A 23,779-nucleotide genomic window follows, 5' to 3' on the forward strand; every position below is an offset into this window, starting at 1 on the left:
ATTGCTGTCACTCCCTTGCTCTACCAACCCCTTTGTGCCTGGCTGGACTGTACCTCAGATTCAGGGATGTTACGTTAGGTGTGGCCGTGGGTTTTGCTGAAAGCAAACTGGAGGGCTCACCTCATAGTGGAGGGCAGTTTGATCAGGCCCCTGCTATCCAGCAGGCTGCCAGATTCTTCCGCCAGTCTTCTAATTAGGGAGCTGAGAAGAATGAACTGAACTTGCCTGGGTCCCACTGCATTCTGTCTGCCTCTGATGTAAATAAATGTTCAACATAACAAGCAGGGGGAGGGCAAGGGCATGTTTGTAAATTACCTTTTATTTATTTACTTAAAAAATTTCTCACTTCTCCTTTATAGAAAATTGCCCGTTCTGTCTAAGCCTCACGGGAGACCATGAAATGTCTGAGGCCTGGATTTAGCTGGGGGCAGAGAACTATGAAATCCTGGAAAGAAATCTGGGCAGAGTAGCATCAAAGACATACTGCATTGCCAGGATTGGAACATATACACTGAGGTTCTGCTAGTGTCTGAGCCCGTTTACACAGTTACAGTGATCTTAGCGACACTGGCCTTTTTTCCCGTTACACAGTTACAGTGATCTTAGCGACACTGGCCTTTTTTCCTGTTACACAGTTACAGTGATCTTAGCAACACTGGCCTTTTTTCAAGACCCAGCACTACTCTCTACCCAGCTAGCCACTGCCGCCCGGCACTCAGACAGAGGCAGGAGGATCTCTGTGAATGCAAGCCTAGCCTGGTCTACAAAGCAAATTCTGGGACAGTCAGGGACTACACAGAGAAAACCTGTCTCTAAAAAACAAACAAAAAGAAATGTAATCCACTGGTAGAGTGCTTGCCTATGATGTATGAAGCCCTTGGTTTAAAACCCAGTGCAACAAAGATTAGGTTTTACATCTAGTGTTTTGTGTTTGCACATGCCCCCACCTCAGGGGTGCCCTCAGTCCAAGGGGATCTTACGATAATGCCGAGCTCCTTTTGCGTAATTTGGTGAGGACTCGCCCTATGTCTTGCCCTGGAGGCTATGTGAGAAGAGACTGAGGTCACTTCAGTGACCTGTTGCTGTCTAGGGAAGGGAAGGAGTGCAGTGACTTTCCCGAAATCCCCCCCCTAAAGAGCGTCCTTTTAGCTTCCTCTGCCACAGAGGGACAGGAAGAGCCTTATGCTCAGCCCTGAGGGTGGGCAGCAGCTTGTGGGTGCAGCAATGCAGCTCTCCATGCAGCCTCTGCCTGAACTCCCTTCCCTGGGGCTCAGAGCCCTACTCAGCCTCAAGGGTAGCGATAAGAGCAGCCTAGGCGAGTCCCCGGGGACGTGGCCACGTCGGAAACAAAGGCCCACAGAGGGGTCTTGGAGTGCGAGGCTCCCGGGGGTGTGTGTGAAGGGGGGCTACAGCCCTTCCTCCCGGCTCCTCCCTCCTCCCTGCGTCCTCCGCCTCCTCCATCCTCTCCAAGAGGCCGGGTGGGCGGCCGCGCCAACTTCTCTGAACGTCCCCAAGTTGCCGGGTGCGCGTGTGGAGTGAGGCGAGGAGCGCGGTGGAGGGGCGCGGGGCTCCTGGAGCCTTGGCTGCGGTTCAGGAAGCCGCCGCCGATCGCTAGCGGGTTCGGGGCCATGGGCAGGACCGACCGATCGTTTACGGGCTGGGACACTGCCCGCCTGGCGCCGCTTCCCGCCTAGCGAAGGGACCGGACCGGCCGCGCCTCCCTCCCTGCACTGGCCCGGGACGCAGAGTGGGCGCCGTAGGGAGCAGGGCCCCAGCATCTTCTGAGCCGAGGTCTCACTTGGGGGCGGATGCTGCCCCGCGCTGGACGCTGGCCTCAGGAGAATCGGATCTGGCCGCCGGGAGGAGGAGGCTCGGTAGGGGTAAGTGGGGCGCTCGTGTCCCAGCACCGCCTCCTGGGCCCCAGTTGGGAGCCGACCACAGCCCGGAGAGCGCAAACTTTAAGAGAAGAAGGGGACCAGCGGAGGGCGGGAGGGAAGTTCCCTGAGAGGGGAACCCCCACCCCCTGATACTAGCTAGATTCCCATCTGTCTGGTACCCACACCCAGGTCACCGCACAAGTCCCAGGCGAGGATCTCAGCACCATCATGCCCACCACTCTGCACACTCCGAAATGCAGCGAACTCAGGGTTAGAAACTTTTAAACCAGAATGGGTTCTTTGCCGGCCTCGCAGCTCCTTCCACCATGAAAGGGAGTCCCCAAAGGCCACAGCAGGGGACAACTAACTCCCCGGGCTTTAGAAAGTTGTGACTGGGTCCCACTGAGGCCCAGGAACGGGGAGGGAAAAAGCAGACACTGCAGTCTCCGGGGCTAACAGGGGCGGAATCGTTAAGAAAATTCGGTGTCTGGGTGTGCGCAGCCCTTCCGGAGCCGAGGTGGGGAAACCGGAGCCAGTGATTCAGAAACTTTTCAAGTGTTCCTCTGGACTGGGGTCTTTGGGCTGTGAGGAAAAGGTTGTGTGCTGGCGCTGTGCCTGCCTGACATCTGCATGGTGGCGGTGACAGGGCCTTTCAAGGAAGCAGAGACCCTCTCCCCAACCCCACCCCTGTCCCCCCACCCCCGGCGGATGTACTTCCTCGGAGAGACTTCCAGTGGGGGATCCTAGCAATGGGCCATATATATGAGGCCATAGATTGGGCTGGGACTGAAAAGTCAGGGTTTTGAAACGAGGCCTGTTGGGAAGACCAATGTTCCTTACACCAGGATACATAGTATCCTATCGTGTCCCAAGGATCTTCTTGGGTCTCGGGCAGTGCAGGGCACAGTTTTAGTCAGTGGCTGCCAGGCGGTGGCTGGCACCGGTAATGAATGCAGGTTGTGGATTTTGATGTGAGTGGAGTTCAGTTAGCCTTGGCTGACTTGATCTTCTGGAGAGGAAAAGGCCTGACTGGCTGCGGAAAGCCCTACCTGGTCTCTTGGGGAAACGACCCAAGTGACAAGACCCACGGTGCCTCTCATGGTTACCCCTCCCTCACCAGACGGAGGAAGGTTCCGTTTCAGCATCTGGCTGAGTGGGGATGGAATGGGATTGGAGAGGTTGTGTGCCACCTGGTAGACACAGGGAGCTCTGCGGTGGACAGTTTGAGTAGATTCCGTTATTCCTCCCATGCCCTGGCCATGGGACAGGTGAGCTAGTGGAAAAGAGGTTAGTGGGCACATGCTGGGATGGAGTCCCTGGGGGGGGGGGAATGTGTGGAATTTGGGTCATCTACCCCTGCTGGCTCCTGCTGGCAGGGCTGGAAAAAGGTGACTGCAAGAATCTAGTAGAAGCAGGGGCTTGACTTGTTAGCACGAGACAGTGGTGGTGAGGGGGGAGATCATGGTGTCTGTACTAAGTGTCCATGTCCTTTCTTCTGTGACGGCTGGTGTGAGCTTCCTGGAACTGGGGCTGCCAGCAGTTGGGACTGACAGTCCACAAAGATGTGGGGGTGACCTTGACCTGTCACTGAGAAGAAACACATCAGTCCCCTCTCCTGTTCCTGATGAATATTGAATGGCAGCAGTGTACACTCCGGGGTCCTAAATGCCAGGATTAGCAAACTGTGTGAGGAGTGCTGAGGAGTGCCGAGAGGAAAGAGGAGGGGGTTTGTGCTTGGCTACCTCAATTTCGGACAGAATTCAGTAGCTAGTCCCCTCTCCTACCCCCTTGTCCCCTTTGTCATGCCTTCTGGAGCTCCACTGATGCTGTCCCCTTAAGCCATTATACTCCTCTAGAATTTCCATTTCACCTCCTTTTACAGATGGGAAGCTGAGCCACAGAATCTTTCAAAATCACACAGCTAGTAAGAGACCAAGCCAGGCTTTGAACCAGGAGAGTCTGATTTTAGAGGTGTGCTGGCTTCACTATACCAACCATCTATAAAGGCCTCCATAGCAACAAGCAAGAAACACCGGTGATACTTTGTAACCTGCACGTCTTTTTCCATAGTCTCTCTGGAGCCATGGAAACCAAGGGCTGGGTGGTACCCAGCTCCCAGAGCTTTCGGTGTGGCTCTGGAGTCAAGAAGCTGGAGGTTTGGGTGAGTGCAGGGACATGATACAGTAACTCCATGAAAGTCAATTCCCTACTCGACTGAGAATGGAGACACAAACTGGCCCTTATGACTGTCCCCTGGTTGAACTGTCAGTCATCTGCCCTTCAGTGGGTCACTATACTCCGTCCCCCTTTACCCCTTGACAGCATAAACTACTATCTGAGGAACTTATTCCTCACCCCACCATTTCCCTGTGAACATAAGGGGTCGTGGTCATAGCGGTCCTTCCTATGCCGTATCATGTGCCTTGTAGAATTGGAGTCTTCAGACCACCAGAAGGGACAGGTGGGACAGAGCCAGGCAACTGGTGCAGATGACAACAATGGCCTGCCCTGTCCCCAGTTGTGCTTGTGTACACAGGGCCCAGAGAGTGTCAGCTGCCTGATCCCATTGGGCACATGAGGACATGAGGGCCAAGAATGGATGCCTAAACTCATGAGCCGAGGAACTGTTGCCACACTGGTCATCTGGGGTTTTAGAATGTCTAATGTCCTGTTCCTCTAATTTCTGAGGGTTAGGATCACTCCTTCAGGGGCAGGATTTTTGTCTAACTGGAGCCTCTGAGATGGCATCCATGATATGAGAAAAGTAGGTGCCCTTAAAAGGATGCAAGAGACCTTGGATGAGCAGAGATCAGCTGACACCCCTCCCCTGCCAGCTAATACTGGGTGAGGTCCAAGTGAGTACTAGGAGCCTTCTGCCTTACCTTGGCAGAGTGGGCATGCTGGATGGGGAGAGGAAGACTGGGAATGGAGACCATCACACAGAGGAAAGGGCTGCTCATCTTTGTACCTGGAACCCCTCTCTTGGTGCCTGACCCCCTAGGGAGATGGGAGATGAGAATGTTATCAAGTGATGGGTGAAGCTGGGAAGAACAGTGCCATTTCTGGGACGCCGCACTGAGAGCATCTCTTCTGCTAGAGATGGCCCAGGGAGGTAGAGCAGCCTCCAGCCTCAGGGAGTCACTTGGCAACAGTGCTTCACTGAACCGATTTTTATCGCCCTTTCTTCTTCTCTGAGGCCTCCCGTCCTGCTCCAAATCTGTGGATTCCACAGCTGGGTGTGGGCAGTGGGGAACAGGGTGTAGGTCTCTGCAGGCTCAGGCGCCTCCTGTCTCCATTGTCCCAACTCTAGCTGCTTATTCCTAGTCCCCATCCAGTGTGGGGAGAGGAGCTGGCCAAGGAATCCCCTCAGTCAGTTTCTAGCATAGCATTGGCCTGGCTCCCTTCCCCCCACCCAGTGCTACCACCTTCTCACAAAGATGGCTGTGTGCTGGAGCACCGAAAGTTTCTCTAAACCCTAGGCAATTCATCACCAGGGTCCAAGGGGACTCTGTGGGAAGTCTGGAGGAAGTGTAGAAAACCAACAAACCAATTTCCCACTCAGCTGCCCCTGGAGGCCACAAGTAAGCAGCCACTTCTGGGGCCAGCCTGGGCTGTTGGAGGCTTATGCCTGCCTTTCCCTGCCTGACCATACCCTCTTGTCTTGGAGACCTTCAAAAGCCAGGGAGCACATCTTGGCCAGGGCAGTTCTTGTGCTACTGGACTAGACGCTGGTGGTTGGGATCAGGCAGAACTTGGGCGACAAAGGGCAGCCTGGGTTGCAGCTCAACGCTGTCTGGGTGAGTAGTCTGGAGGAAAGCTGCTACTTTGGAGGCTGGAGAATGCTGGAACTTTTCACCAGCTTTGGGGCATCTTACACATTGCTCCAGGGTGGCTGGACCAAAGTAAATTTTCAGGTCACATCTCTCCAAGGTGGGGCCCACCTGTGAAAAGGCAGAGAGCATGTACTCACTTCCTTTGTGTATATCCTGAATTGACAAAATTTCCCAGAACTGGGTCCGCTGTGGAGATGGGTGGTGGGGGGTCACCCATGGCTTCACGGAGTGCAAGCGCTAAGTGAACCTTCTGCGTCTTTGAGATAGGTAGCTGGCCCTCTGATGGCAACTATAACTTATTGTGAACTGAAAGTTCATAACCCTAAGAAATGGAGGCTGGCTCCAGGTGAGAGCAGCTTCCCAGTGCCCAGGATACCCAAGTCACCACCAAGAAGAGTCCCAGAGCCTCCCCATGTGTGGCTGCATGAACTTAGTCTATGAACCCAACGCTTCAGGAGCCTAGGAGAGGGACATTGTCTGGGGTTCACAGTTGGGTAGAGTGGAACACGCCTGTAATCCCAGCACTCTGGAGGAAAAGGCAGGAGAATCAGGAGTTCAAGGCCCATCCTTGGCTACAAAGAGAGTTTGAAGCCAGCTTGGGCTATGAAAATCCTGGAGCTAGAGGAGATAGAGATAGATATAGATGAATGGATGTACAGATGGATGGACGGACAGACGGACGGACAGACACAGAGAGAGAGATCACAGGTCCACAGCCTAGATGGTACCAATGCCTCTGCAGGGTAGTATGTACTTAGTGTTCATACAGGCCACATCCAGGTGCCTGTTGCAACTCTACCTGTGAGCTGGTCCCACTCATACACTTTCCTCCCTGCTTTCCCTGCCTCCCTTCCTCTCCAGCTGCCTCACCATCTGCAAGATCCTGGAAAGTGCTAGTGTGCCTGAGCCAAAGCAGTGTTAGCCGAGGAAACATTTTGCAAATAAATGCTCCCCACCCCTGCAGCTGCAACTGCACTAATTTTCAGGAAAGAATTTCACAGCTCAAAGCACATCACCACGGGCTGGCTGGGCTGGTTATGGTTTTCAGCTCCTCTCTAGAGACAGCCAGAGGCCTGAGTGCTGAGGGCAGATGCCCAAGTCTGAAGAAACTCCAAGAAGCCGTGTGTCCCAAGGGAGAGATCATTTCCTCAGAGAATGAATAGACCTCCTCTGTCCCATTTGCAAATGCTAACTCTCTGTGTTGCTAGCTCCTTTTGCACCTTGCTTTGATGTCTGAGGCTAGGGTCCATCAGAGCTAGAAGCTGCAAGAGTTAGTATGTCAGCATCACCCCAGATCCTTCCCAAACACCCTCACTGGCTTCCCAGAAGCTCCTGAGCTGGTCACTGGCACTACCGCCATTTTCAGATTGAGTCACCCACATCCATGGCTAGCAAGCTGGCAGATCTTTACTCTACTATGACATCACTGGTGTGTATATTCGTCCTTATGTGGCTGTACCCAGAGGAAGGGGCTGGGATGTGCCTGAGGACCCAACTGAGGAACTAACTCCAGAGGATTGATGTCACATGTCACTGTGGGCACCTCAAGAGAAAATAAGGCTCTTGGCGTCTGACCTGGCATCCACTGGCTGACTCCAGTTGGCATTTTAGATCCTATAGCAATCTATACCAGGCCTAGCATCTGCGCCAGTGCCTTACTGGGCCAGGAGAAGAGGGTAAGCCAAGGCCCCAGTTTACCCATGATCATTCCAATAATGCAGAGTCCGGGGTGGTTTCCATAGCTTGTGATCTGTGGAACATTCCTGCTTCTGTTTATACATGATCTCCTGTGTAGAGTTCCAAACTCCCTCATTTCCTGGGCACACAGCCAGGAGAACACCTGCTCCATCTCTCCCCTTGACATGCATGACACTCACTCATGGAAGCCTGGCTGGGCAGCCTCCGTCACAGAGCCTCCCCGTCCACGCTGTCCCACAGCAAGGGTGGCTGTTAGTTCGGTCCCCAGTGGTCTCAGTTGGGTAGCGACTCTGATGACGGGATGGCCCTGCCTTACCCATCTGTGTCCCCTGTGCTGAGCACTGCTCCAGGGCATGCAAAGAGCACACTGTGTGGTGTCCGAGTACAGGAGGCAAGGGCTGTAGATGTGAAGTAGGACTAAAGGAGCAGCTGGCAGAGATGGTAGAGTGGTCAGGCCAGGGTGACCCTGCTGGGGAGTAGGCAAAGGGGAGTCATGGAAATGGGAGTGACAGGGAATGGCCGGGAGGATGGGGACCCCCAGACATATGACCTGTCTATTACTCGGTGGGAGCTGGCCAAGGATCCTGAGGATGGACCTGCAACCCTTGAGAGGCTTCTCCATCCATCTGTCCATCTGTCCTTCCATCAGTCTGTCCATCCGTGCCTGCCTGCTCAGGATACGTCTCTGTGCTATGCTGCTGGCTCATGGGTCGGTGCTCTCTAGGCTCTGCTCAGTCCTGTAAGCCCTCAGTGCCCGGTCCTGTCCTCTCTGTAAGTGTCCATTCAAGCCTTGCAGGTTCTAATCCTGATCCCCAGGCAACGCAGGTCTCTGAGGCTGTTGTTTCCTCCAGGAAACTGAGGCACAGGGTGGGGAGGAGCCACTTGCTTTGTGGTTCCATCTGTGGTCCCCAGTTTGTCCTTTTAGAAGCTTCAGCATCCTCACACCTTGTCTTACCCAATACTATGTAAGGTGCACTGGTGACAGCGGAAGGTCCTTCCTTCTGGGAAAGAGATGAGGGGTATCGCTGACCACCTCTGAGTCTTGTGTGTGAGGACTCAAGAAGGTTGTACACACGCAGGAAGTCCCCAAGAAACAGGGGGGTGAGGACACTCAGAGGGGCTGGCTGCAGGGCCAGGAGGAGGAGTGCAGCGAGCCTGAGCTGTTCACAGGATCCGAGAAGAAAGATGAAGCAGGACAGGGTGTGACTGCGCCGGGCGGCTCTTAGAGTCAATCTGCCTGCCTGGGAAGCTCTACTCACCCTTACTGGCAGGGTGGCCCATCAATGGAACTCAGCATATAGGGGTTTCAGGCTTTTTATTGTTGCATTTATTTAGTTATTTGCTCTGTGTGTGTGTGAGAGAGAGAGAGACAGAGAGAGACACAGAGAGAGAGAGAGAGAGAGAGAGAGAGAGAGAGAGAGAGCGAGAGAGAGAGAGAGAATAACTTGCAGGAGTCAGGACTATGTGTACCCTGGGTATTGGCCTGGCAGTAAGCACCTGAGCCATCTCCTACCAATTCTAAAGTGTTTTTATACAAGTGCTTAGAGCTGAGCCTAGCATACAGAATCAAGCATGGTGAGCTGTTTTATATACAGGTATGTCGGTGTGTGTGTGTGTGTGTGTGTGCGCGCGTGGTGTTGCTAGGAAGTGGAGAATGTATGTGTGTGAATATATATGTAATATGTATATATATATTTTCTTTTGGTGTTTTGAAACAGAATCTCACTACAAAGTCTTAGCTAGGCTAGATACCTTCTATGAAGACTAGCTTGGCCTCCAACACATGGCTATCTTTCTGCCTCTGTATTCTAAGTGCTGAGACTACATGTATGTGCCACCATGCCTGAGTATGAATTTTTGAAGGCAGTTAGGAAGTAAACTGAATTTGTATCTTAGTTCCCCTTAGATGTCATACTTAGTACCACATACTTTGCTGCATGCTACATGCCTGATGCCCTCACTGAGCCCTGTTCACCCTATCAATGCTGGTAGCAGTGTTCCCCTTTCTCAGATGAGCAGCACAGAGAGAGGCAGAGTAGCTTGCCTGAGGCTACCAAGCCATGGGGACACAGAGAAAGTCCCGACTCCCTGGTGCTCAGGTCCTCACAGTGGAGATCGGAGACACCGGTCCTGAGGCTGGGCCCAGGACCATAGCATAGAGACTATAGCTGAGAGTCCTCATAGCAGGGAGGATAGAAGGTGACAAGGGAGAGATGCCAGCACGACTCAGAGGACAGGATGGCCTGGAGACCACAGTATAAAGCTCGCTATTCATAGCCCAGGCCACACCATTGAGTCATTGGGTGGAAAACCTGACATCACTGCATCACTGTCTGCTGCCCACCTGCCTGCCTGCCCTTCCTGGGCTCCTGGAGTCCTCGGTGCCCACAGTCCTACGGGGCCAGCCTACAAGTCAGGGTTCGGAAAGTGAAGCTGGTGGGCTTGTGTCCAACAGTGAGCTGTGACCTAGATGGGACTGAGAATCTGATAATCAAGCCCCTGTTTCCAAGGATGCAGCTGAGTGTCTGACAGACCTTCGTTTGAGCGTCTTCGGCCGACTGCTTTCCGTGCCTCAATCTAACAGCATTTTATGGATGTCAACAATGAGACCCGGGACAGGCCCCATGTCTTGATGGGTCACTGTTCAGGTTCCTAGAGACGCTGGACCCAGGCAGGAGGTGGCTTCTCTGGTCATGGGAACTCTGTGCATATGAGACTTGAGGGACAGGTTTGTTTAAACCGTTGCTGATTCTCCTCTCCATGCATCAGAGGGGCGCTTGGCCAGGGTTTGGTGGGTGAGACCTGGAAAAAGAATATGAGTCAGGCTGGGGCTGGGTGCCAGCTTCCTCGGCCCAGACGGTGGGTGCAGGATGCCAGCCTGCTACAGCTGCTGCTAAGACTCAAAGCTCTGTTCCTGCTGCCCTCAGCCAGAAGCTAGGCAAAGGGGCCTGTGCCAGCTCCGTATGGAATGGCACCTTTACACCCCCCAACCACCTTGCAGGTGAAACCTAGTTAGCCCGGTTTCCCAATTGAGAACACTAAGCTCCCACAGCTGGAAGGAGGGGGAAGCAGGAGACCTGAGTCCCCTTTCTGTATCTGTAAGGACAGAGGGTTACTTTCTTCCTGGAGGCAGAGACCGACATGGCCCTCTGGCGAAGGGCAGTGATGGGCCCTTTGGTCCTCTCTCCGTAAACCTTATTCTATAGTCACCGATACAAATGAGGGTGGGGGAGCACTCCGGAAAGTAGAAGCAGGTCAGAGAGCTGGGGGTAGTTAGAGGCTCAGAGAGTACTGGGCCACAAGACCCTGACTGTTGGCTTGTAAATGTCAAACTGTGGACACCCATTTAGCAAAGATCGTAGATGATGATAAGAATGAGAGAGTGGGACTCTGCGCCACTCCCACGCTAACTGTGGTCCCAGTTATTTTCCAGGTTGTACCTCAGTTTACCTAATAAAACAGGAAGCCCAACAGAGTAGAATTTGAGTTGCCTTCAAAGTGGACAGGTGAACGGGGCTGGGGACTTGGGCCTGTCTAGCACATGTAAGACCCTAAGTTTGATCCCAACACTACCAAAAAATAAAATAAAATAAACTTGGAGAACTAAAAACAAAGCAAAATGAAAAATCCTGACATTGTTGGTTGCCTGTGTAGACTGTCCTGAATGCTCTAACCTGTCCTGAATTCACCATGTAACCTTTTCAGCATCATTCCAGGGACAACTGTTGCTTGTCATAAAATTTAAAAGAGCAAAAATGACCTTGAACTCTTGATCCTCCTGCCTTCACTTCCAAAGCGCTGAGATTACGGGTCTCTGCCGCCATGCCCAGCTCTCAGAAAGGCCATTTAAATAGACTTCGAATTTATGAAGGAATACAGTAGGATCCCACACCAGCAAGAAAGATTAGAGGACGGATGGAAATGCCTGCCTTCTCAGCATGGGAAGGGACAGCTCTCCAGAAATTCCAATGTGATGACTGAGCAGAGCCAGAGAGGAGGGGAGGCTCAGGCCTGGGTGGTTTTATCACCTCTAATGCCTCTAGGACTAGGGGCTGGGGAGGGTGGAGACAAGAGAAGCCCCTGGCATTCCAGTCTTGGTGTGGCTGGGAAAGGGAACCGTCCCAGAGACTCCTGAAGAAAGGTCACTGGAACTGTGCCATTTGTACAGAACTGGACTTGGGGTAGAGTGACCTGGCCACTGATGGGACCTCATAAATTGAAATTCCAGATTGAAATTCAAGGCACAGGGAAGTGATGTCTGGGTCCTTTCCAGGCCCCCCTCCCCCATGTCTGATCTTGGGGGCGAAGTGTCAAGGTGAAGTCCCACAACACACTAGGCGCATTTCCCTCCCTGTCCCCCTTGCTTCTTTCTGTCTTTACTTGTGCACATGTTCAGTCTACGTGGCGACAGCACATGCCTGTCACCTCTAAGGGTGACAACAATTAGCACAGAGAACGTGGAGATAAACATGCCAGCTAGAGCCAGGGGACATTGCCCTTCACGGTCTGGCCTTGACTCTTCTGCTAGGTGACCTTGGCCAGATCACCTAGCTTCTCTGAAGCAATGTTTCTTGTCCAGACGATGAAGGAGAGGGTGGTGGGAAGGGTCCAGCCTGTCCACCGGCTGCTGTGACAGTTAGGCAGCACGAAGGGATTGAAGGGGACAGATGGGAATGGAAGACCTTCATGCTGCTCCCTGGAGGGTTGGCTATGGCCGTAGAGCTGGACCCTGAAGACATGCAGGGTGTGGACTCAGCCTTAATGGTGGCAGCCACCCAGGGTTAATGGCTGCCCTGCTCTCCTTTGGGGACAGGTCCCTTAGTCTGCAGCTCTTTACAAATGTCGTAAGAGTGGTTATTTTATTCGCTTTATCATAACGGCAGATGCCTAGCACATAGTTCAAGAGTAACGGACAGAAACCAGTATGATTCATCACCCCTCGTCCCTCCACCCGTGTGGCTGATTAACTATTTGGTCCAGCACTAGCACAGGGGCAGATGATAGAGGACAGGACGTTTCCCCCTGCATGAGGAAAAGTATGATTTAAAAAAAACAAATTTGTTGTAATTTTTGCAGATATTTATGTATTTTGCGCATGGAAAGGTAAATGCATGCATACATAGAAGTGCACAGGCTTGGGTAGTAAAGTCAGACAACCTGCTGGTTCTCTCTTTCCACCATGTGGGTTCTGGAGCGCAAATTCAGATTATTTCCATTACCCACTGAACTGTCCCACTGGCCCTCAAAACAAAACCAAAAAAAGTGTTTTTTTTGAGACAGAATATCACAATGTAGCCTAGGCTAGCCTTCAACTCCTGGCTTTCCTGATTCAGCCTTCAGAGAGTTAGAATACTGATCTGTGCCACAACGCCAGGCTCAAAGTAGGTACACGGTTTGATCTAAATTGGGGACAATGTTGCAAAGAGCTGTCTATCCGCCCACTGTGCTGTACTGGGCCGAAGGAACATGGCTGTGTTGTTGGGGACCAGAGGGACTTTCATGCCACCATCTTAAAATTTTCCCATTGAGACAAATCACAAAGGAGGAGTCGCACTTGAGCACGTTCAGGGTGAAACACTAGCTTCCAAGGGTTTCGAACTGAAACCTCGGCGCAGATATACAGATCTGAAACAGAAGTGGTAGGAACCACGTAGGTATCCTTATGACACACAAGGCACTCTGGTATTTTCTGTTTTATACAATATTGTTCAGCAGAGGAAGGAGAAAAAGGAAGACAAAAGCTTACCTGACTTATTAAATATGTTTGTGCATTCTTCAGCAGGAGATAGCGTGAGATAGGATCTGATCGCTAGTGTATGTTGGATCTGCCTGGGACCTACAGGAGGAGCCTGCCAGATTCCACCTCTGGAGTTCTGCTGGTGAGCCTGGCCTGGCCCAAAGATTTGCATACCCCAGAGCTCTGAGACGGCCCCGTGGCTGCTGTGGCCTGGCAGTCCTTTAGTGATGGTTTTGTTATGTAGCTCAGGTTGGCTTGGGACTCACTGTATGTGTATAGCCTAGGCTGGTCTCCATCTTAGTCTTGCGGTTGTAAGACTGTGTCCAGATTTCTCCTGGACTATTTTTAGCCAGCAGCTCCCTGGGGTTTGCTCTATGGAACAGAGCACAAGAGGGAAATATGATCTCAGATTGTCAAGGTCGCTCCTGGTGGCCCTACCTAGTACCTTTGGGCATCTTGAACACCGCCTTCCTAAAATCTAGCTTACACCGTTTCTACAGAGTGCGGAATGTTGAAAGTTCCAAGCAAAGAGCACTTGTACCCAGCCCTGGCTGAACTACCTGCCTCTCAAATCTCCAACCCACAGAAATAAAGCCCCTGCCCCCAACTTTCTGAAAACACTTCCAGAGGCTATGAAAGGGGCCATTTACCCAGTGTTTCACATTTCTATTTTTCTAGGGGAGATGGTAGGTCAGGCATGACTACCCAGTGGGAAGGTGTTCCTCTGTCTCTACTGGGGTCTGCTGGGGTTCACAGGTCATCCCTGGCTTTCCAGTTTTACCTGGAGAGCTTTCCTGGCACTGAAGCCTGTCTGCTTCTGAGACAGGTTTGTGGGACTCTCGGCCCCAACGCTGGTTATCCTGAGTAGGGTCCCCTGAGCCCCTCCCTATCCTCATTCCCTAAGCTAGCAGCCAGCTCAGCTGGGAGCAGCGCTGGCTGCTCGGAGGAGTGTTATGTGGGCACAGAGCCTCCTCTGTTCCAGTAACAATGGCCCCTTGATGGCTAGGGTCCCCTCACTCCTCTTGGGCTTCAGGGAGGAGAAAGGCTAGCAGCCCTGCCCCCACCCGCAGGCAGTCAATGCTGGGTGTGAGGTTCACTCAGAGGCCTTAGCCTCTGTCTGCCCACAGGACCTCTTTCTTTTCATTCTCTGGGCTCTGACCCCTCTCGTACATCCCAGGGATCCTGGGGGGGGGGGGGGGCGAGCATCCAGGAATGGTTCAGTTCACCCACCTCAACAAGCATTCATCAAACAGACTCTTGGGCCCTGAGGTTTGGCGCTAAATAGGCGTGGGATAACCGCATCGCTGCCCCCATGAATTTGGAGCTTTTACAGTTAGCCTACTCTGGTACCCCCCCCACCCCACCCCAGGCTTCAGGGAGCTAATGCCAGTCCCTTCCACACAGTGGGTCTTCAGGATCTTTATACTCAGCTGGCATTAGACACCCATGGGCCCTGGGCCTCCTAACTGACACTGTGTTAAGCACATCCCCACAGCACCCCTACTTAAAGAGGCAGGTGTTTGTGGAAGACTGGATATGAATCTCAGGACCACATATTTTTGTCCATATTGGAACCTCTGTGGATGTGTTACCATAGGTGGTAGAAGGGATTTTGTGGATGTCACTTAAGGATTTGGGAATGGCAGAGTGCCCTGGATTAGCTGGGTGACCCCGAGTAGAATCACAAGGGTCCTTATAAAAGGGGGGGCAGAGGGAGACTTGGCTGCAGAAGACATGGCTATGCATCAAACCCAGGCTTTGTGTCTGCTAAGCAAGCGCTCTGAGGACTCCGCGTGCCCAGCTGGGAGGCTGGTTTTGATTGAGTCCCACACCTACACTCCTAGGGTACTCTAAGCTCTCCGTTCTAGTTAACACAGGAAACACAGACCTATTCTTTCTAATTTCTGTGTTTGGTCGGCCAGAGACCCAGCCCCACGGCCGACACCATGGTGCTTGCTTGTAATCCCAGCGCTGGGGAGGCTGAGGCAGAAAGACTTCTGAGAGTTCAGATCTGGACTTAATAGTTAGACCTCAGTCAAAAGAAGAAAGAAGCGAAAGCAGGCAAAGATTAGCACTTCCTGTCAGTGTGGCCTTGCTAGTGAGCTTCTGTGTGACAGGTAGCAGCCGGCATCTTCTGCCATCTCCCAGTTGTCCTGGGCCGATGTTCTTAGACAGCAGCTCTTGGTCTTTACTAAGCCCAGGTTAAAATCATCTAAGGACTTTTTTGACAAGTCACAACGCCAAGGCTGTGCTCAGACTAATACAGTCATAATCTCATGAGGTGGGGACTTGGCCATTGGGAGTTTTTTAAGCTCCTTAGATGATCTGCACATGCTATCAGAATAGAAACCCAGTGCTCCAGAGCAGACACGTACACATTCATAACAGTGATGCTTCTCCTCCAACTGTGCAGACATCGCCAATCAGTTGTAGTTCCCTTCTCTCAGTGGGATGCACCTGTTCAAATTCAGCACTACAGGAAACTTTTTCTAACCAATCAGCTTTGGTGAGGAGCTGAAATTAACTTGCCCTCCTAGCTGAGAAACTCTAAAGTGTTTGGCTAGAGCCACGTGTAGGTCCAGCCATGTCTGAACCAAAGTAATGGTAGAAGTATTAACATTGAGTCCTTGACCAGAAATAGTTTTTAGCATTCAGGCATCGGTACTGGCCTGCCCTTGGAGTCCTGATAGGATATGCCCTCAGCTGCAGCCACTAAGAGCACCACCTGTGTATATTCACTACATTCCCTTTTAAAAGGGCCCTGCCTACCTCCCATCTCTCTCTCTCTCTCTCTCTCTCTCTCTCTCTCTCTCTCTCTCTCTCTCTCTCTCTCTCCCTCCCTCCCTCCCTCCCTCCCTCCCTCCCTCCCTCCCTCCCTCCCTCCCTCCCTCTCTCCCTCTCTCCCTCCCTCCCTCCCCGTATCTCTGCCCCCTCTTTTCTATTGCTACTGTCTCCTGGGGCCAGTCTTCCCCCTCTGCTTCCCCCCCTTTCCCATTCCCCTTCCCCTAATAAAATTCCCCTCCACGCAAGCTCTGTCACATGTGTCTTTCTCTCTAGTGCGCTGCTTTTTAAATTACAACAATAGTAACTGATACAGCTATATAAAGATTGTTTGGACTGGTTAAGAATAGCTGGAGTGAGTCAGCTAGTGTCCCTCTCATGCAGTAAATTGCCCAGCTGGGAGAAATATACCAAGGAATGCAGGCCGATAGTGCCATAGGGCAGACAGGCTCCAGCTGACATTTGTCTAAACCAGCAATAACAACCAACTGGATACAGGTTCTTCTTCACTGAGAGCCTCATATGTACTCTTTGTTGGTTCTCAGGGCAACCCTGTTATTGGTTACTTGTCCCGTTGCACACCACGGCCGCCTGCTGCCATGCTTACTGCCATGATGTTCATGGTGGACTCACCCTCCAAACCTGTAAGCAAGCTCCCAAAGTAAATACTTCCTATTATAAGTTGCCTTGGGCCGGGCGGTGGTGGCGCACGCCTTTAATTCCAGCACTCGGGAGGCAGAGGCAGGCGAATCTCTGTGAGTTCCAGGCTGGGCTGGACCAATAGCCTCCAAAACAATACAGAGAAACCCTGTCTCGAAAAAAAAACCAAAAAAAAAATAAGTTGCCTTGGTCACAGTGTGTCCTTATGATAACAAAAAGCACTTAAGATACTGTGGTAGTTTGAATGAAAATGGCCCCACAGACTCTTATCGAGTGGCACTATTTGGACTTGTGACCTTGTTGGAATAGGTGTGGCTTTGTTGAAGGAGGTGTGTCACTACAAGGTGGGCTTTGAGGTCAGTCCTGGCCAGTGTGTCACTGTCACTTCCTGCTGCCTGCAAATCCAGATGTAGAACTCTCAGCTACCTCTCCAGCACCATGTCTGCCTGCACACTGCCATGCTTCCTGCTGTGATGATAATGAACTAAACCTCTGAACTCTAAGCTAGCCCTATTGAATGTTTTCCTTTACAAGAGTTGCCATAGTCATGGTGTCTCTCCACAGCAATAGAAACCCTAAGACAGACATCCAGCACAACAAACTAATAAAATTGGATGTGGTGCCTTTAGGAGGTGGAGGCAAGATAATCAGAAATTTAAGCTCATCCTTGGCTATATTAAACTAGCCTGGGATACATATATGAGACTCTGGCTCACACTAACAATAAGGGATTGGGTGGTTAGTTTAGTGGTAGAGGGCTTGTCTAGCAAGTGCAAGACCCTGGGTTTGTCCTCACCTCCAATGATAATAATTATCATTATTAATTACTATTACTACTAATTATTATTATTACTAATAATAAACTACAATAAAAATAACATAAATTATGTTGTTTTGGCCAACCAGTCCTTCCAAAAAGATACCCCCATCAGCATTGTCTCTGTGACAATGTAACAATGTGACAATTATTAGCCTGGAAAGGGACAGGGCCTTATGCTGAAACAATCAGACCTCAAATCTGAGCACCTTGACACAGCAAAAGCTTGTTCTCACATATTACATTTGGCTCTCCCACGGCAGCGTGAATCCAGATGTTTCCTTTTTGAACTAAGCCCATCCAAACATGTGGCCAGCCATCCGACACGGCCTCTGGGGAAATGTGTGCAGTCATTTTAAGGACCAAACCTTGAAGTGGCCTACATCACTTTCGCCCACATCCCACAGACCAGAGTCAGCCACATGGTCTTCACTTCACTGCCAGCAAGGCGGGGCCACGGGGAGGAGCACACAGTGAATGCTGTAGCTGCATCGGTGGGTTCCTTGGAACGTCACTAACACAGAATGCCCCAGGATGTGTTTGCTGACTATGAGAAGAAATGGCATCGAGCGTGGTGATGGCCATTCTTGGCTGTCAACTTGACTACATCTGGAATTAACTAAAGCCCAAGGGTACACCTGTGAGGGATTTATCTTAATTAAATCATTTGAAGGGGCAAGACCCACCTTTAATCTGGATCTTTTGAGTCGGAAAGATCCATCTTGAATCCGGGCCAAACCTTCTGGTGGCAGGCTGCGTAATGGACACAGAAGAAGGATGCTCTTGGTCTTTGCCTGCTTGCTCTCACTGACAAAGTCTACCCCTTCACTTACCTGAGTCCACTTCTTTGCGATTTCAGTGTGTACTAAATCCAGCTGAGACTTCCGGTCTCGTGGACTGAGAAACTACTGTATTCTTGGGTTTTCAACTGGTAGGCAGCCATCATTGGCCTTGCTGGACCACAGCTTGTTAGCCACTTTCATATAAATCCCATATATGGGATATATATGTGGGATACATATATATATATGACGTATGTATGTATGTATGTATGTATGTATGTATGTATGTATGTTCTGTTCCTCTAGAGAACCCTGACCTACAAGTGTGCCTCCCATTTACCCTCCCATGCTTTCTCTAGCATCTGCATACCACACCACAGTTCTCTGCTGTATTATTCAGAGCAGACTGTGTTCATGATCAAGACACACCCCAGTGGCTTTGCCTCTAAATTTCCCCAAACCCAAAAATCCATTTGTGGGAAAGCCTCAAGACTTTTAAAAAATGTTGGCTGTTATTCATAAAAGCATATAAAGGCATGTGAGTAGCAATGTAAAATCAGCCATGTCGAGATCGTTGCCAGCTGTACCATAGCCGGGCTTGGCAACAGCCTTCCTTGCTGAGACGTTGTCTCTCTCCACCTCCTCTCTCCTTAATGGGAACACTTGCCAAGTGAGGGCTAGAGGTGGATAAGGACAAGGAGAAGAATAAAGTTAGCCTCTTGTCCACTGGTGTTCTGTCCCAACTTTTGCAAACTTCTGGGCTTTCATCATTCTTAACCTTGAGGTTAATGTGACGGTGTGGGCCTTTTGTCTTAAAAGCTTGAAGCTGAGTTGGCAGGGCGTAAGTTCTTGGATGAAGGTTTGCATACCAGCAAAGAGGACAGTTGGAATTTGGTCTGATGTCATGGCATGGTGTCCTACAGCAGGACGCCAAGCTAAAGGATGGGGAAATTTGTTTGCTAACCAGAGGGAATTGTCTGTAACAGGAAGGGCAAATGGGCTCTGCCTTCCAGGTCACCTTTAGTGGACTGACTCTGCACCCGGAGGATAACAAGCAAAAGCAAGAAGCCCAAAGCACCCACAGCACCACCACACAGACTCTCTCTGTCTCTCTCTGTCTCTCTCTGTCTCTCTGTCTCTGTCTCTCTCTGGTCTGTGTGTGTGTGAGAAAGAGACAGAGAGAGAGAGACAGAGAGAGAGAAAGAGAGAGAGAAAGAGAGAGGGTGAGAGAGAGAGAGGAAGGAAGAGAGAGGGAGGGAGAGAGAGTACTCATGATATTTGCTTTAAGATAGGATCTCACTATGTAGCCCCAGCTGGCCTTAAATCCACAGAAATCCTCCTGCCTCAGTCTCTTGGGTACTGGGACAGATGACTATAACTCTTTAAAACAAAAAACAAAAAAAAAACAAAGCCGGGCGTTGGTGGCGCACGCCTTTAATCCCAGCACTCGGGAGGCAGAGGCAGGCGGATCTCTGTGCGTTCGAGACCAGCCTGGACTACCAAGCGAGTTCCAGGACAGCCTCCAAAACCACAGAGAAACCCTGTCTCGAAAAAAAACAAAACAAAACAAAACCCAATCAACAAAACAAAAACAAATGGGCTGTAATTGTGGCCACTGGTAGACCCTGAGGTCTCTTTGGTTCAGTGTCCTAATATGGGCATCTTCTATTGATCTTTATACTGATATTCTTCTTTTAGAAGAGTTAAATCAAGCCTTTTTTTAAAAACAGAATCCCATGTAGCCCAGCCTGGCATTAAATTCATTATATAGAGGAATATGACTTTGAATTTCTAATCCTCCTGCCTCAACCTACCAAGTGCTGAAAATTTCAACTGTGTACCACCACACCTGGTTTTATGGTGCCAGGGGTAGAACCCAAGACTTCATACACAGCAGGCACTCTGCCAACTGAGCTACATCCCCTGTCCCAAATCAAGCATCTTATAGGTGCCCATTACTCTGTCAGCACTGGGGAGAAAAGACAAACACCAAAAGCAAGAACTGACATTCCATAAACCACACAAGTCCATCCATTTATTCCACAGATATTTATGATCCCTGCTGCTTACTACTCTGGGGAATCAGAAGCCATGGTCACCAGTTGAGGAAAGAACAAGGACCCTCCAAGATTCCTTTGTTCTTCTTATACCTCTGCCCACAGATTTTATTTTTTTTAGTAAGACAAAAAGTACATGGCGTAACATAAAACTCACCACTTGAGGGGTCAGAAGAGATGGCTCAGGGCTTAAACACTGGTTGTCCTTGTAGAGGACTTGAATTCAGTGCTTCCTAATCACACAGCAACTCACAACCATCTGTAACTCCAGTTCTAGGGAATATGACACTCTCTTCTGATCTCTGCAGGTACTAGGCATGCACCCAGCACCCATACATACATGCGAGCAAAATATTCATACACATAAATAAAATGAAATAGGTAAATGTTTTTTTTAAAACAAACAACCACCACTTTAAGTGCTCCATTTCCTGGCATTAAGTGCAGTCACCCCATCACCACCATCGTCAGAATCCCTTTTACTTTTCAGACTGATGCTCTCTCTGTACATAGACAAGTGATCCTTCTGCCTCCGCCCTGGGTAGCAAGCACTACAAATGACACTACTGCCCTTGGCATGTGCTTTGTTTGTTTAGTTGGTTTTCTTTTGTTTATAAAATCTCCCATATTGCAGGTCCGCAAATTCTTTATGAGGGCTGAAGATAATCTTGAACTTTTGATCCCCCTGCCTCCACCTTCTGAGTGTGTGCCACAGTGTGTGATGCCACAATGCCCAGTTGGGTGGAGTGCTATGGACGGAACCCAGGGCTTCATGCATGTTAGACAAGCACTCTACAACTAGGCTGTATCCCCAGCCCAACCCCTGCACTTCTCATACCACTCCTAGGATGCTCCTCCATGCCTTTTCTGAAGCTTGGAATGTTCCAAAGTGAGGCAAGCATGTGATTGTCAAAATACTAACCCCACGGGAAGATGAGAATTGCCAACAGCATCTCTGTAGCTGCCTCAGCATTTTGAGCCCCATGGGTAGTTGATTCCCTCTGGTGGAACATTCCATTGCTTTGCCTGGCTGGAGTCCAGGGTTAGTTTGGAATAGAGCGGACCACTCCCCAGGCTGCCTGCTGAGTGGCTGAAGGCAGCCTGAGCACCAGGCACCATGCCGCACTGGCTAGCTAATGGCAGGTTGCTAGGCCTAGCAGGGCGGGGCAGGATAGTGTTCTCCAGGCCTTGGACTTCAAGCAACTGTGACTGTTGGGTGGAGATATAGAAAGCATGTTTCTGTGTTCATTTACATGCATGAAAGGTGATGGGGTGCCTTGGACTGATTTTTGCCAGGGTTACCTCGTAGTTCCATTAGGCTAGCACTTAGCTCCATAGTCCACCATGGCTCAGGTCCATACTCCTTATAAGTACACAGGCACCTTTGCCTTTGACTGTTTCTGCTCCGCTGTCTTGGCTGCGGTTGGACACACACCAGAAACTGTAAATGGACTCATTGTTTTTGTCTTTTTAAAAAATATTGATTTATTTTGTGTGTGTTGGGGGTGCACTTGACCTCCTGGTCATCTTGCCTCCACTTCCCAAGTGCCAGGATTATAGGCATGCACTGCGCCTGGGAAAATGTGTTCATTTTAGAGAAGGAAGCTGGAGCCCTGGGATGCTGACATACTGGATGGGATGCTGGATGCTGGGATGCTGGGATGCTGGGATGCTGGGATGCTGAACACTAGCCAGATCTGCAATCCCATCCTCACCCTCATTCTCTTCTTCATTTATGTACTTAGCCGCCAGTGTCCTCAGAACTAAAGTCATGATACTGGGCTGGGATGGGGGAGGGTGCTCTTCCAGGCCATCTCTAAGAAACAGGGTCTCGCCTGGACAGGTCAGTGCATGGACAAACCCAGCTCATCAGAAACAGGTAACTTTGGTGTCATTTTTCTCCATCCTGATTGACCAATGGATTGGCAGAGTCCCAGGACCCTGCCCTCCTGTCTACTCTCTAGGAATCCAAGGACAGCTCTCACAGAAGCCCACTTCCAATTGGGCCACGCAGAGGGATCAGCCTTCTGGCCTCCATAAGTGAACTCACAACTTTCCCACAGTGGGCAATCCTTCATCTCCGCCTGTGGGGCCCCTCCCTTCCACTTGGAAAAGCGGTGATACAGGCATGTAACAGCTGAGGCTGTCTCTGCCGTGCTCTGGGTTCCAGAGAGAGGGGAGTGGAGTCTTGGTGTCTGATGCAATGTCTGGCAAGGCACGGCCCCTTATCGGAGCTTCACTCCCAGTCTCCTAGTTGGGACCCCACCAGAAGGATGGAGTCAGGGATGGACTGCAGTCCATCAGGGGTCTCAGTGGAAGAGCCTGGCTGGAGGCCATCCAAACGGGGACCAGATCTCCAGGGAGGTGGTTTGCCAAGTCATGGGAGAGGCCTGAACAGAAAGACCCCTGAGGTGGCAGTAGGGAAGGGCAGCTGGTGTCCTGCTTGGCAAGGCTCGTCCACCTCAGCTCCCTTCCTCCCTCCCTTTCTGAGCCACCAGTTGCCACAGGGCCTTTCCCACCCTCCCCATCATAAGCACACAGCTGTCAGAGTCCTGAGCAGAAAGTCCCCAAGAAATGAGAATTCAAGCCCAAAAAGTGACGTTTTACCCTTGGTCCACCTACTCTGAATCCTAGCAGATGCTCACTGCAGATGCCCAGTGTGCGCTTCCCCATGTGATTCACTCATGTGTCAGACTAGTGAGCATTCCTCTTTCCCCTGGTACTGTCTATCAACACAGAATGTAAGCATCATACACTCGGCTAAGTATTATTGGACAGACATCCACCCACCCATCCACCCATCCATCCATCCATCCATCCACCCATCCATCCATCCATCCATCCATCCACCCATCCATCCGTCCATCCATCCATCCATCCACCCACCCACCCATCCATCCATCCATCCATCCATCCACCCACCCATCTATCCATCCATCCATCCATCCATCCTTTCATTCACGTCCCTCTCCTTAGTGACCTCCACTAGGGCGAAACTCAGATTTCAAAATTATTTTTCAGGACAAGTCTATGTAGAACAGAACTAGGTTTATTATTGAGAGACAATAAATCATGAGTGCACACATAAATTCCAAGCATGGGCAGTTAGAAGGAGACTAAGTTCAGTGTTGTATCAATAACTAGTATGACTTCATGGCTTTGTGCTATAGTATCCAAAAGTTGTAAATTCTCTCTCTCTCTCTCTCTCTCTCTCTCTCTCTCTCTCTCTCTCTCTCTCTCTCTCTCTCTCTCTCTCTCTCTCCCTCCCTCCCTCCTCCTCCTTCCTCCTCCTCTTTCTTCTTCTGACTTTTTGAGACAAGGTTTCTCTGTGTAGTCCTGGCTGTCCTGGAACTCACTCTGTAGATCAGTCTAGCCTCAAATTCAGAAATCTACCTGTCTCTGCCTCCCAAGTGCTAGGATTAAAGGCATGCACTGCCATGCCTGGCAGATTGGTGTTTTGGTTGTGTGTGTGTGTGTGTCCGTGTCCGTGTCCATGACATGCTGGAGGGGTAGACTGTAGTGGCACCTCGGCAGGGA

The 23,779-nt window shown here is 50.8% G+C and overlaps 1 protein-coding gene across 1 annotated transcript in view; it reads left to right on the plus strand.

The window, feature by feature from the left end:
* Window positions 1-1,417: 1,417 nt before the first annotated feature.
* Window positions 1,418-23,779, plus strand: part of Chst3 (carbohydrate sulfotransferase 3) — a 31,112-nt gene continuing 8,750 nt past the window's right edge. Inside the window, exon 1 of the mRNA XM_040732370.1 lies at window positions 1,418-1,880. The gene's annotated coding sequence lies outside the window, so the exon portion shown is untranslated. The remainder of the gene's footprint in view (window positions 1,881-23,779) is intronic.

Source organism: Mesocricetus auratus, unplaced genomic scaffold (assembly GCF_017639785.1).
Source record: "Mesocricetus auratus isolate SY011 unplaced genomic scaffold, BCM_Maur_2.0 Super-Scaffold_100027, whole genome shotgun sequence".
Taxonomy (NCBI): Eukaryota; Metazoa; Chordata; class Mammalia; order Rodentia; family Cricetidae; genus Mesocricetus; species Mesocricetus auratus.